The sequence below is a fragment of the Triturus cristatus genome, chromosome 8, assembly GCF_964204655.1.
Source record: "Triturus cristatus chromosome 8, aTriCri1.1, whole genome shotgun sequence".
NCBI classification, from domain to species: domain Eukaryota; kingdom Metazoa; phylum Chordata; class Amphibia; order Caudata; family Salamandridae; genus Triturus; species Triturus cristatus.
In genome coordinates this window covers 1,631,299,587-1,631,313,184 of record NC_140591.1, presented here as the reverse complement: position 1 = coordinate 1,631,313,184, position 13,598 = coordinate 1,631,299,587, and the positions used below count along the sequence as shown (strand labels likewise).

The window sequence follows — 13,598 nt, the reverse complement described above, 5'->3', positions numbered from 1 at the left end:
TGCACTGTGGGTGATAGGGTGTGGTGAACTTGTAGTTCACACCACACTCCTTCCACATTGCAGTCAAGTATCCTGACATGAAGTTGGCACCTCTGTCAGAAATGACCTCCTTAGGAAAGCCCACTCTGGAAAATACTCCAAGCAGGGCCCTTGCCACAACAGGAGCTGTTGTGGTCCTCAGGGGAATAGCTTCTGGATACCTGGTGGCATGGTCCACTATCACCAGTATGAATCTGTGCCCAGATGCTGTTTGTGGGTCCATTGGTCCTACAATATCTATGCCCACTCTTTCAAAGGGGACCCCCACCACAGGTAGTGGTATGAGGGGGGCCTTTGTGGTGCCACCTGATTTGCCACTGGCTTGGCAGGTGACACAGGAGCGACAAAACTCCTTAGTATCTTCTGACATATGGGGCCAGTGAAAGTGAGGGACAAGCCTGTCCCAAGTCTTGTTCTGGCCTAAATGTCCTGCAAGGGGAATATCATGGGCCAAGGTAAGAAGGAAGCCTCTGAACTTCAGTGCTATGACCAACCTCCTGGATGCACCAGGCTTGGGGTCTCTAGCCTCTGAATACAGTAGCCCTTCATCCCAATACACTCTATGGGTACCTTGAGCATTCCCTGCAGCCTCAGCAGCAGCCAGCTGTCTGAGGGGTTCAAGAGAGGGGCAGTCTAATTGAGCCTGCCTCAGATCTGCCATTGAAGGTCCCCCTGTCCCAAGAAACTCAACCTGATCAGGTTCAAGTTCTTCTAGGACAGTTCCTTCAGGGCTCTCAGAATCATCCTCCTGGGAGGGCTGATCCACCACCTGAGGCAGGGGGGAAGGCACAGCCTTAACCCTACTGCTCTTCCTCTTGGGTTGTGACTGGTCCATAGTTTCAGAATCCAGCACTTGTTCAGTGGTGCACTTTTTGGCCTGTGACCTGGTCACAGCAAGGACATGTGCATCTATCCCCAGCATTTCTGCATGGGTCCTATACTCCACTTCAGACCAAACTGAAGTTTCAAGATCATTGCCCAGTAAACACTCTACAGGAAGGTCTGAACTAACAACAACTTTCTTGAGGCCATTTACCCCTCCCGAGGAGAAGTTAACAATAGCCACACTATGGGCCTCATGTAGGTAGCTTAATACCGGTCGGTAACGGCCGAAATTCGGTAAATATGCCGTTACCGACCGGTATATAGACAAGTGAGATGTAAGCGACCAAAAACTAGTTTTCGGTAAACATGAAGCGGTAAATACCGATTCATAATTTCCGAATACAGATTTACCGAATCGTTAAATATGAAGTGGTAAATATGAATCGGTAAATATGAAGTGGTAAATATGAAGTGGTAAAACTGAAAATGACATGTAGGTAAAATCGGTAATGAAGAAATCCATGAAAATCGGTAATTAAGAGTCGGTAATTAACACTGAGTGAAAGCAGGTGGTAACCATCAACAGACCATATAAGCAATCCCAAAATGCAACAGCGTGGACAACATGGCCGCTCTGTATGTCATTGCAAGGCGCCTACGTCTACAGGCAGCAGGTCTGAGGATATGGAGACGGGAGGAACGCATCTACAGACAGCGCATCACTCTCTTCCAACTGACTGATGCAGAGATACATGAAAGGTACAGGCTACACCCCCAAACCATCATGGACCTGATAAGGGACCTGCACCCACTCCTGGACCAGCCAACAAGAAGGGCGCATTCCATACCACCACATGTGCAGGTGCTCTGCAGCCTACATCTACTGGCATCCGGCAGTTATCAGGTGGTGATAGCTGCGGTGGGTGGTGTATCCCAGAGTTGCCTGTCCCGTTTCTTCAGGAAGTTCCTGGATGCCATGATGCAGAGAATGCACCACTACATCAGCTTCCCAAACACACAGGCTGAACTGCAGAAAACTAAAACTGACTTTTATCACATGGCACAGTTCCCCCATGTCATTGGCTGTATTGATGGCACACACATCCCAATCTGCCCACCAGCTGACACAGAGCACATCTACAGGAACAGAAAGTCCACCCACTCCATCAATGTGCAGGTGATCTGTGATGCAGGGAACATCATCACTGATATTGTAGCGAAGTTTCCTGGGAGCACCCACGACTCTTACATCTTCCAGAACAGTGGGATCTACACACGACTGATTGCCGGAGAATTTGGAGAGGGATACCTGCTAGGTAAGTAACAGTGACGCCCCATGAAACCTGCAAATCATAGTGTATAGAGGCATGTGACTGATGTTTTCCATTTACTCACCTAGGCGACAGTGCATATGCCTGCCGGTCATTCATCCTCACTCCCTACCTACACCCATCAACCCAGAGTGAGAGACGATACAACGTGGCACATAAATCTACACGCAATGTGGTGGAGCGCACGTTTGGACTACTGAAAAGCAGGTTCCGCTGCCTCCACAAGAGCGGAGGCGCACGCCAGTACACACCCATCAACTGCTGCAAGATCATTGCCACTTGTGCAATGCTGCACAACCTTGCCACGAAGAGAGGTACAGATGTGGAACTAACATATTTTGAGGACAACGAGGATGAGTCAGGCCAGCCAGAGGGCAACGCAGCTAGAGTGCCAACTGCAATAGATGGGAGAGAGAGACGGGCAGAGATCACATGCAACTATTTCTGAGTAAGTAAGGGGACACAGTCAGTTGTGGTATGTCATGACGTAGTTTTAATGCGGCACTACGCCATGAACACAAGATCAAGCCAATCTGGCAACATAGCATATATACAATGAGTAAGTCCAGGGTTACGTCACCCATTGGGAAGTGGCTACGCAGGGCTGCATCAATGTTTGCGCATACGCGCTGCAGTGTGGGATGGCACGGCTTGAGCATCCTCACTACAGCCAACCCCAAGCCGCCTGCTGCTCCTGCGTGCTTCTGGGACGGGGGGTGTGATGCTGCTCCTGCTGCTGGTGTCGATGCTCTCCGCAGCATCCCCTGCAGCAGTAGTCGCCGCCTGACTGGTTAATAGCACCTCAAGTGCACTTGTGACCTGCACCATCCCCCGAGACACGTCGCTGCAGCAGTGTGTCAGGCCCTCCTGCATCGACACAGAGCGCCGGCAGAGTAGAGAAGTGGCATTTGCCAGACGGTTGAGTGCCCTGGTGGTAGTGTCCCTCCTCTGCCGTTCCCGGCGCCGTGCATCTATGTCAGCATCTAATTTGCTGCACAACTGCTGGATTGACTGGGACATGTCCCGAATGCCCGCTGCCATTGCGCTGATGTTATTGTCCATGTTGACAAATGTAGATTTCATGAACCGCATATGCCTCTGGACTGACATGACTGCCTTTGTTTGCAGGCGCTGTTGTTTCAACATTTGGCCCTCGAGCCCAGAGAAGACACCATGGCTGTCGATGCTTGCTGGTGGACTCTGGACACGCGACCTGCGGCGCCCTCTTGCACCCGTCTGTGCTGCCTGTGAGGTGTAGGGCACAGTGGCATGGCTCCCATCCTGGGGCATAGTGATTTGCTCAGGGCCCCTGCTGTCGTCAGACGAGGTGTCTAAGGCTCGCAGCCTGGCAGCAGGACGCCTCCTCATTCTCACACCTGCAGGCGGTGATGTGGCCGGTGACTCAAACATGAGTGGCGATGCTGGCTCTGGGTGAGGTGATGCTGGCTCCGGTTGAGGTGATGCTGGCTCTGGTTGAGGCGAGGCTGCCTGTGTTGGTGGTGCGGCTGCCTGTGGCCCTGCTCCCTGGGCTGAACTTGTGCTGGCCAGAGGTGATCTGTGTGGCCGGTGTGCCCTCTCTCCTGCAGCATGCCCTGTCCTGCGTGATGTCACATCTGTGGACAGAAATGCAACATCGGCTCAGTGGCCCCGAAGGGCTGCATTGCAAGCATCACAATAAATCATGTCACACTCCAAATTGTCCTCTGCCTCCTTGTGCCTAATGTGTGTAACATGCCTTGTTGCCCTGTGCTATTTACTTCATGGTTGGGGTTTCCCTGACTACATCTCCCAGGATGCATTGCCTGTCTGCACTAACACATGGACTGGAGTGGGATACTCATTTCACAATGGGGGATGTGGGATAGGGGTAGGGGGGGCTACATTGCTGTGCATTCGTCTTACCTTGTTGTGTGGCGGCTCTGGCAGAGCTGTCAGCATCCCCAAGACCCACGACGCTCTCATTCTCGATTGTGGCCCCCACCAGCTCCTCCAGTTCAGTGAGGGCAGGTGCCCTGTTGGTTCCACCTCCAGTCTGGCTGGCCTCCTTCTGGATTTCCCCCATCTTCCTCTTGGTTACAATCCTCAGGTCATACCAGCGCTTTTTGAGGACCTCTATGTCCCTGTGGGTCACTCCCTCAGCATTGACCTGCGCCTGGATGGCCAGCCAAATATTGCGCTTTTCAGCCTCAGGCACTTGCAGGGACTGCCTCCCAAACAGCTTCTGGTGCTGCTTCACCACCTCCTCCACCAGCACCTGGAGTTCCTTGGGGCTGAATTTCAGCTTCCTCCTCCTTTCCCCTCCATCTCTCTGTGTCCTCTGGCTGGACATGATGTTTTTGTGCTGCACACACAGGCACTGGCTCCCTGCCTCTCCTCTGCACTCCAAGCCTCTCCAGGGTCTGTTAATTGTGTGCACCTGCCTGGGTGTGGCCACTTCCTGGTTGGGTGGGGTGTGGTTGCACAGGATTGGCTATTTCATCAAGTCATGTGATTTTTTTTTCCCGATTCGGTAAATACCGAATCGGAATTTTCCGATTCGGTAAATACCACCGCGGTATTTACCGATTCGGTAAATACCACCTCGGTATTTACCGATTCGGTGAATTCCGATTCTTGATTACCGAATGTTACCGATTCGGTAATTGTTACCGAATTTGTACCTACATATAACTTACCGATTCTTAAATACCGATTCGGTACGGCTCGGTATTTAAGAATCGGTAATATTTATTTACCTACATGAGGCCCTATGGGAGGTAGTGGCATTGCTAGCGTTGGTCACTAGGTAATTCTCACCTAGTATGATCTGTCCAGGGTCCACAAAAGCAGGTGTCACCATTGTGACACTAGCCCCAGTGTCCCTGTAGGCCTGAGCCATTCTTTGGTTGATAAAAGGAGTCTGTCTGTACTTGCCCAGGTTACTGGGGCCTACAGTAGAGGACAAAGCTAAGTCCCCATCACAGATCAGAACAGCCTGAGTAGGTATTCTGACTAGGCCAGAATCCTCCTCAGTTCCCAGGGTTAACCCTACTACACCCTTTTGCTGGGAACCACCACTTACAGCTGAACTAGGGGGTACAGTTGCCTTAGGGGCAATGGTGGCTGGGGGCTTATCCTTTTTGGTGCACTCACTAAACCAATGTGAGTTGGACTTACAATAGTTGCACCATGGTTTCTTTGGCCTTCTTTCTTTTTATCCTTTTTGGGCCCACCCTCCCCCTGAGCTTTTTGGGGGCCTGGTGAAGACTTCTGGTCTTTTTGTTTCTGATCATTACCCTTCTGGTCTGCCTTTTTCTGATCACCGCCCTGGTTCTGGTTTTTCTGCTTAACTCTAGTCCTGACCCATCTATCTGCCTTCTTTTCCAATTCTTGGGGAGAAGTCAGATAAGAATCAATCAGGTGTTGATGCAATAGCTGGTTTTGACAGTCGTTAAGGATTTGTTCTCTCATGATCAAATTATACAATCCTGTATAGTCCTTAACCTTACTTCCCATTAGCCAGCCTTCCAGAGCCTTAGTGGCACAATATACAAAGTCAGTCCAGTCCTGAGTCTGTGTCTTCTGGGTATCACTGAACAACAACCTGTATTTTTCAGTGGTTAGGCCAAAACCATCAATTAGAGCACTCTTCAGGACAGTGTAATTATCTGCATCCTCATCACTAACTGTGAGGAGCTTGTCTCTACCTTTCTCAGAGAAGGAGAGCCACAAGATAGCTGCCCACTGACTTTGGGGTACCTGCTGTACTTTGCAAGCTCTCTCCAAAGCAGTTATCCATTTGTGGATGTCATCCCCACACTTGTAGGGAGGGACAATCTTGCTCAGGTTTCTATTATCATAGTGCCTGTCTCTATCCTTAGGGATATTGCTGCCACCAGTGGATTCTGACCCACTTAACTTTTGCTCTCTAGCCAGAGCAAGCTTTTCCTTGGCAAGGGCAAGTTCTTCCCTCTGAATCCTCAGATTAGCTTCCCTCATTCTGGCTTCATGCTCCTTTCTCTCAGGGGAAGTCATTCCCCTGTGAGAGGAAACACTAGAGATGCTAGAGACATGGGAGTGGATGGATTCCCTTGAAGGGGATCTGTCCCTCCTGCTTCTCTGTGTAAGCCCACTTGGGGGTCTGTATGGGGGGACCCCATGCAAACTCCCATGTAAGCTTAGGTTAGCCTGGCTAAGTCTTCCTACTTGGCCCTGGCTGTCTACCTCTTCATCTGAAGTCCCATCTGACTCATCTGTGGTGGGTAGACCCTCCTTTGTACCTAGGGTACCTGCCTGTGAGGCTTTAAGAGCATCATACTCCTCTAGGAGTTGTCTTAGCTGAAGGAGGGTAGGGTTTGCACCCTGTTTTATTCTTCTGGAGGTACACAATTGTCTCATCTCCTGAAAAGTTAGGGTATCATATCTAGAGGGGGTCTTCTGCAGACCTGACCCTCCTTAGACAGCATCTACTTGATCTCCTCCCAGAGACATGATCTAGTGAGGGTGTGGTGTGTGCACCTACCTACACTAGTTGTTTCTACTAAACCTCTCTGGTAGTTGTAGTCAGGGTGTGTTACTCCCTTCAACCTACAACTACTAAGTCCAGTAGGACTTAAGTATTATAATCTATGTTATATGTACCTAGACAATATCTGTGTGATCTTTCAATTTAGTATCTCAAGATTACAATGGTATTACAACAGCAAGCTCAGATCCCAACCGCTGCTCACCAATGTGAGAAGTTGGCCTGATGTATGATGTCACTAGTTCTAGTGTACACCTTATATCAGTCCAAATACCCTTATGGTGATTGGTTGTAAAGTCAACCTTATAGACCAGCTATCCTAGTGGTAGCATGGACAAGAGCAGTCTTAGGCTAAACTCTGAATGGCATGTGAAGCCAGCTGTGATACCATATATAATCCCTTGAATACCAAATGAAAGGACACCACAACGTTCCTTGGTCCTCGTGGCTGCAGCGACAAGCTTCAACTTCACCTGCCATCTTCACGACATCGCCTGGTTCCTTCCTGGTCCCACGTGGTCACTGGCTAGTGACCTTGACTCTGTCCCTTCTGCTTGCAGGTCTCCTCTCTTCTTGATCCCAGCCTTGGGATCCACCGGACACTCTTCACTGACTGCCTGTCAGCAACTTTCCTTCAGGCATCCATAGAAGTCCACGACGAAACCCGACGCAAGTTCACACCTATGCACCCGCAGCCTGTGGGCTAGGTAACTTGGGTACTTCGGTGCTCACAAGGGTAGTGACTATCCTAGGGTCTAGTTTCCGAGTCTCGACTCTCTAGCTGCTTCAGGAGTGTCCTTAAACTGTTGATTTCTAACTGCTAGTAATTCTATCGACTTTTATGCATTAGGCGTGAGTGTTTCCACTCTGCACCTGAATCCCGTGGGCCTCCCACTTCCTAACTGTTGCTAGTGTAGTGTAGCCCCAGCGATTCCCTAGGCCTAGGCCTATCCTATTTCCGTGACAGTGGTCCTTATACCACTTACTTAGTATATGGTTTGCGTGGCCCCTAGGGCCTAACTGTATTACTTACCTGTGTGACTTAATGTATGCTTAAATAAGACTGTGTTGTACTTACCTCTAATCTCATAAAGAGTGCTGAGGGTTTGACTAGAATAAATACACTTTATTTTATATATATATCTGTTGTGGTGTCCTTTCATTTGGTATTCAAGGGATTATATATGGTATCACAGCTGGCTTCACATGCCATTCAGAGTTTAGCCTAAGACTGCTCTTGTCCATGCTACCACTAGGATAGCTGGTCTATAAGGTTGACTTTACAACCAATCACCATAAGGGTATTTGGACTGATAAGGTGTACACTAGAACTAGTGACATCATACATCAGGCCAACTTCTCACACAGTATACCAAAACATACACATAGTATACAAAGAAAAGGAATGCTAAACAAACAAGCATTTCCTACAAATGTACAAGAAAGTATCAAAACAATTCAAACAAGACCTCTTTCATGGTATACCAAGGTGGACAACGGGGAGGCGGGTGGGTCAGTGAGGAATCCACAGGCAGATACTGTATCCACCAGAAAAAGCGTTACCGAAGGTAAGTAACTTGTTCTTCTGATGGCTACATCTGCCAGTGGATTCCTCACCTTGTGAATAGATTCCCACAGCAGTCCCCACTCCCGGAGGAGGGTGCGCACCTTCCTATACCAGAAAGTCTTGCAAGAAAGAGCGCGCGAAGTGGCCCTCCCTCCTCATCTCAGAGTCCAAGCAATAATGCTTTGCGAAAGTATGGAGGGAGGCCCAAGTCGCGGCCTTACAAATATCTGCCACAGGAACACCCCGGGCCAAAGCAGATGTAGATGATTTAGCTCTAGGTGAATGAGCTCTAATACCCTCAGGAGGAGTCTTACCAGCCAGGGCGTAGCAGATCTTGATGGCAAGGATGATCCATCTCGACAGCGTGCGCTTGTGCACCGCTTTACCCTTTGAACGACCAACGTAGCCAATGAAGAGCTGGTCATCAAGGCGAAAGTCCTTGGTCCTGTCCAGATAAAAACTCACAGCCCTCTTCGGGTCCAGGCGATGGAGTCTTTCCTCCTCCTTGGAAGGATGAGGAGGTGGGTAAAAAACAGGGAGAGTAATGGACTGCCCCAAATGAAACTGAGTGACAACTTTTGGCAGGAAAGCAGCCCTGGTCCTCAGAACCATCCTTTCAGCATGTAAGGTAAGAAAAGGAGTTTTGGAACTAAGAGCTTGAAGCTCACTTACCCTCCTTGCCGAGGTTATGGCTACAAGAAAAACCACCTTAAAGGACAACAGCCTCAAAGGACAGCTGTGTAGAGGCTCAAATGGGGACCCCATCAGAAAGGTCAAAACAAGATTAAGGTCCCACTGAGGCATTACAAACGGAGTGGGAGAAAACATGTTTGTAAGGCCCTTGATGAACCTCAGAACAACCGGAGATTTAAACAGTGACGGTTGATCTGGAAGGCATAGAAAAGCCGATAAGGCCGAAAGATAGCCCTTGACCGTGGCCACAGCACAGCCCTGCTGAGCCAAGGAAAGAGAAAACTGGAGCACATTAGAAAGATGGGCTTTTAAAGGATCAATGGACCTCTCTCCACACCATTTTACAAATTTAGACCACCTGTAGGAGTAAATGGACTTGGTGGAGTGTCGCCTGGCCGATAAAATAACATCCACCACATCAGGTGGGAGAGAGAAGGAACTCAGGTTGCCCCGTTCAATCTCCAGGCATGAAGGTGTAAGCTCTGGAGGTGGGGGTGTAGAACCTGCCCCTCTGACTGCGAGAGGAGGTCTGCCCTCAGAGGGAGACAGAGCGGAGGGCACGAGGAGAGGTGGAGAAGATCTGTAAACCACACCCTTCTTGGCCAATCCGGGGCGATCAATATGACTTGGACCCGGTCTTGGCGAATCTTCCTCAGAACCCGAGGAATCAAGGGTATGGGAGGAAATGCGTAAAGGAGTTGTGAGCCCCAACTCAACTGAAACGCGCCCCCCAACGCTCCCTGCATCGGATACTGGAGACTGCAGAATGACGGGCAGTGCGCGTTCTCGAAAGTGGCAAACAGGTCCACCCGAGGAGTTCCCCACGTCCGAAAGACGCGATGAACCACCTCCGGATGAAGCCTCCACTCGTGGTCGGCGGAGAACTGCCGACTGAGACTGTCCGCACGAACGTTCAACACCCCGGCCAGATGATTTGCCATCAGACAAATCTGATGGTCCTGAGCCCAGGACCATAGACGTTAGGCCTCTCTGCATAGACAAAGAGACCCCACTCCTCCCTGCTTGTTGACATACCACATTGCGGTCGTGTTCTCCGTCAGGACTTGAACCGACTGACCGCGAAGGGAAGGGAGGAAGGCCTTGAGCGCCAAACGAATCGCCCGCAATTCCAAAAGGTTGATGTGAAACAACTTTTCCTCTGGAGACCAGAGACCTTTGATCTCCAGGTCCCCCAGATGTGCACCCCACCCTAAGGTGAATGCATCCGTTATTACTGTGGCCACCGATGGAGGTAGATGGAAGGGCTTTCCCTGCGACAGATTGCCCTCTACACTCCACCAAGACAAATCCGCTGCAGCTTCTCTGGAGATCTTGATTGACTCCCTGAGATTCCCGTTGTGCTGATACCACTGCTTGCGGAGGCACCACTGGAGTGCCCTCCTGTGCCAGCGTGCATGGTTGTCCAACAGAATGCAGGAGGCGAACAGACCGAGCAGGCGAAGGACCTTCAGAACTGGAACAACCGCTCCACTGTGGAATAAAGGGACCCTCTCCTGAATGTCGAGAATCCTTTGTGGAGGAGGGAATGCTCGACACACAGTAGTGTCCAGTACTGCCCCTATGAACAGGTTGCGTTGAGAGGGCACCAGGTGAGATTTGGGCACATTGCTTGAAAAACCCAAGACGAACAACAGCTGAGATGTCACCTGCAGATGACGCTGCACCATCTCTGGGGACTCTGCCTTCAGAAGCCAGTCGTCCAGGTAGGGGAAAACCGGAATCCCCGACCTCCTGAGATGAGCAGCCACCACTGCCATCACCTTTGTGAAGACTCGAGGTGCGGTAGTAAGACCAAACAGGAGGACCGCAAATTGGTAATGTTGCAACCCAACCGTAAAACGGAGATACTTCCTGTGCGACTTCAGGATTGGGACATGGAAGTACGCGTCCTGCAAGTCGAGCGACACCATCCAGTCTCCTTGCTGCAACACTTGAAGAACCTGCGCAAGGGTCAGCATCTTGAATTTCTCCTGTCTCAGGTAAATAATTCAAGATTCTGAGGTCCAGAATCGGACGCAATCTGCCGTCCTTTTTGGGAATCAGAAAATACCGGGAGTAGCATCCCTGACCCCTTTCCTGCTCCGGAACCACCTCTATTGCCCCCTTCTGAAGCAAGGCTAGCACTTCTTCCTGCAGGAGAAGCAGATGGTCTTCCGAGCAATAAACTTGGCAAGGAGGGTAAGGGGGAGGAAACTCCCGAAAGGGAAGGGCGTACCCAGTCTCTACGAGGTTCAAAACCCAAAGGTCGGTTGTAACAGATTTCCAACCCCGTAGAAAGTAGGACACCCGACCCCCCACAGGTCTTACATGAACCGGGATGGGGGATCTAGGGCTGCTTCCCTGAAGCCTCATTTGGAGCAGAGTGAGGTTCAGTGAGAATCGTAATGGCACTTTTTGGGTGTGTTCGAATATGGACGAGTTTGGTATCTACGAACCGCAAATGACGAGTTTAGTGGGTGTACGCGTTTTCGCTACGCTACTATGTACGGTTCGTCTCATTCCTGGGTATGTCCATCTGAACCCTCGGGTTCCATTTTTAGATGCGGCATCCATTTTGTTTCTTGCCCTCAAGTAGCCAGCGAACGGACCTTGTCCGCTTTGTGACCCTGGGATTCCCAAGCTTTTGCGGAGGACACGTGTTCCTTTGAAGGTGTTTTTATGATGAGGGGATGACACGGCAAAGGCAGATGGCTCCGCTCGAGGCTCATCTTGCCGTGCCAGTCTATTGTTTCAGTCATGCATGCATTAGGCACGAGTCCTTTGATCCTGCAATCGAGTTTCCGATATTGCTCTTTACACTCTTTTTCCAATCTGTTGTGCATCCTTGTTTTTCCTTTGCATCTGTTTCTGTCCCTTCTCCTAATTCGTTTACAGTCAGAATGGAATGTGCTTAATGTGGGGATAATGTGCTTTTTACAGTTGGGAACCGGCAATGTTGCTGTAATTATGTTCCGGGCTTCTGAAACATGAATGCGACCCTTTTGAAGTTTACTGTGGGAACTGAGTTGTAACCTTTTGTTCGTCATGTTGTGCAATGACGAAAATGTGTATAAAAGGAGCGATCCACTTGTGCAATTTGAAGCAGTCTCTCAGAACCTACACGTTGTGTACTTCTTGCGATTTCTGTATCCCTGCAGTAAATAAACGCTGATCTTTGACGTCGCAGGAGGTGTCCCGTGTCTCTGTGTTTTGTACGCCGGAACAGGTAACCCACGAAGGTTTCAGGCTTTGTCCCCTGGCACCGCTGGGCCTTAGAATAGCCCAGTCCTTCAGTTGGCGCCCAACGTGGGGCGACATCAGCGGTACCGGTCCAAAGCCCGACGATCGTGAGGAACTTCGTGTGAAATCTCCGAGGGAAGGTGCACCCCGCTTCATCGATCCAGTTGTCGAAATAAGTGGCCCGAAGACTTTTCCTGCGAAGATTCCCGCCTCCTGATGGCTGCGACGGACTGATGCCCTGACTGTCGACCTGTTTTGGAGCCTGGCGTAGTCCTTTGTACGGCGAGACGATAGACGGGCCTTCCTGGTGACTCCATTGCTCTTTCAGTTAAGTATTTGTGGGTCGCTAACCTTGGTTGTTTGCATGGTTCCATTGCATTTGTGGTTCTTAGTTGTTGGTTCTTAGTTGTTGGGTTTTATTTGACGATTGCAATTGCCAAAAACCGAGGGTCTTGCATTTTTTTTGCGAGGACATCGTAATTCGATAGCCCTTGAAGTTTGTAAACTCGGTTAGTGTGCACGATGCCTGGCCGTAGTACTTTGTTTGGTTTCCTTAAATGTTGCAGCATGGATTCCCGACTGGAGGATTCATGTCCGATACCTCCAGTTGGAACTCCAATTTATGAGCTCTATAGTCGCCACGGAGTAGGTCCTATTGTATACAATGAATATTGGATTTGTTACACTAAAAATGATGGTGTTCTTAGTTGGCCATCACATGGTAGTTTCGAAACTGCAATATTAGATAATCTTGAAGCTAAATTGTTTAAAAAGAAGGTTAGGCCGGCCATGTTTGATTCCTTTCGGTTATGGCGTAAAGAGGCCAAGCAGAAAGAAATCAAACAGATTAAGAAAAATAAGAGAGAAGGTGTTATTACGGTGATGCGAAATGCAGAACAGTATCAGCGAGACAAAGACGAGAAGGAGCAGGAAGTTTGTGCTAGACTTCATCATATGGCGGTGGATAAATGTTATCCGGTTTTACCTTCTAGTCCTGATAAGACGGGAGAAGAAGCGGTAGAAGATCCCATATTGTCTTATCTATTGAAATCACCACCTCCCTATGCACCAGATACTGTGGGTCCTGTGATTCCTCCTGTTCCTCAACCTGTTGTTCTGGCGGCTGCTGGTCAGCCTGTCGTTCCTCCTGTTCTTCCGAATCCCCTTGTGCCACAAATTGTTCATCCTCCTTTACCCGCTCTTTTTCCTACTGCTCCTTTGCCAGTATCTCATCAGCCCAATCTTGCTACTACTCCCGTTATCCCAACTACCGCTACTGCTTCTACGTTTACTCCTAATGTTGTTGCTCCTGTGCTTCCTTCTTCTTCTCCTTCCGTTCGTAGTCGTATATTTAATGCTGTCGCTAATCTCTATTCTCCACTTTTCGGACCAATACTCG

General features: G+C 49.7%; 1 protein-coding gene across 1 annotated transcript in view; it reads right to left on the bottom strand.

The window, feature by feature from the left end:
• Positions 1–13,598, bottom strand: part of LOC146808461 (transient receptor potential cation channel subfamily M member 2-like) — a 3,976,112-nt gene that overhangs the window by 1,820,446 nt on the left and 2,142,068 nt on the right. The window lies entirely within an intron of this gene.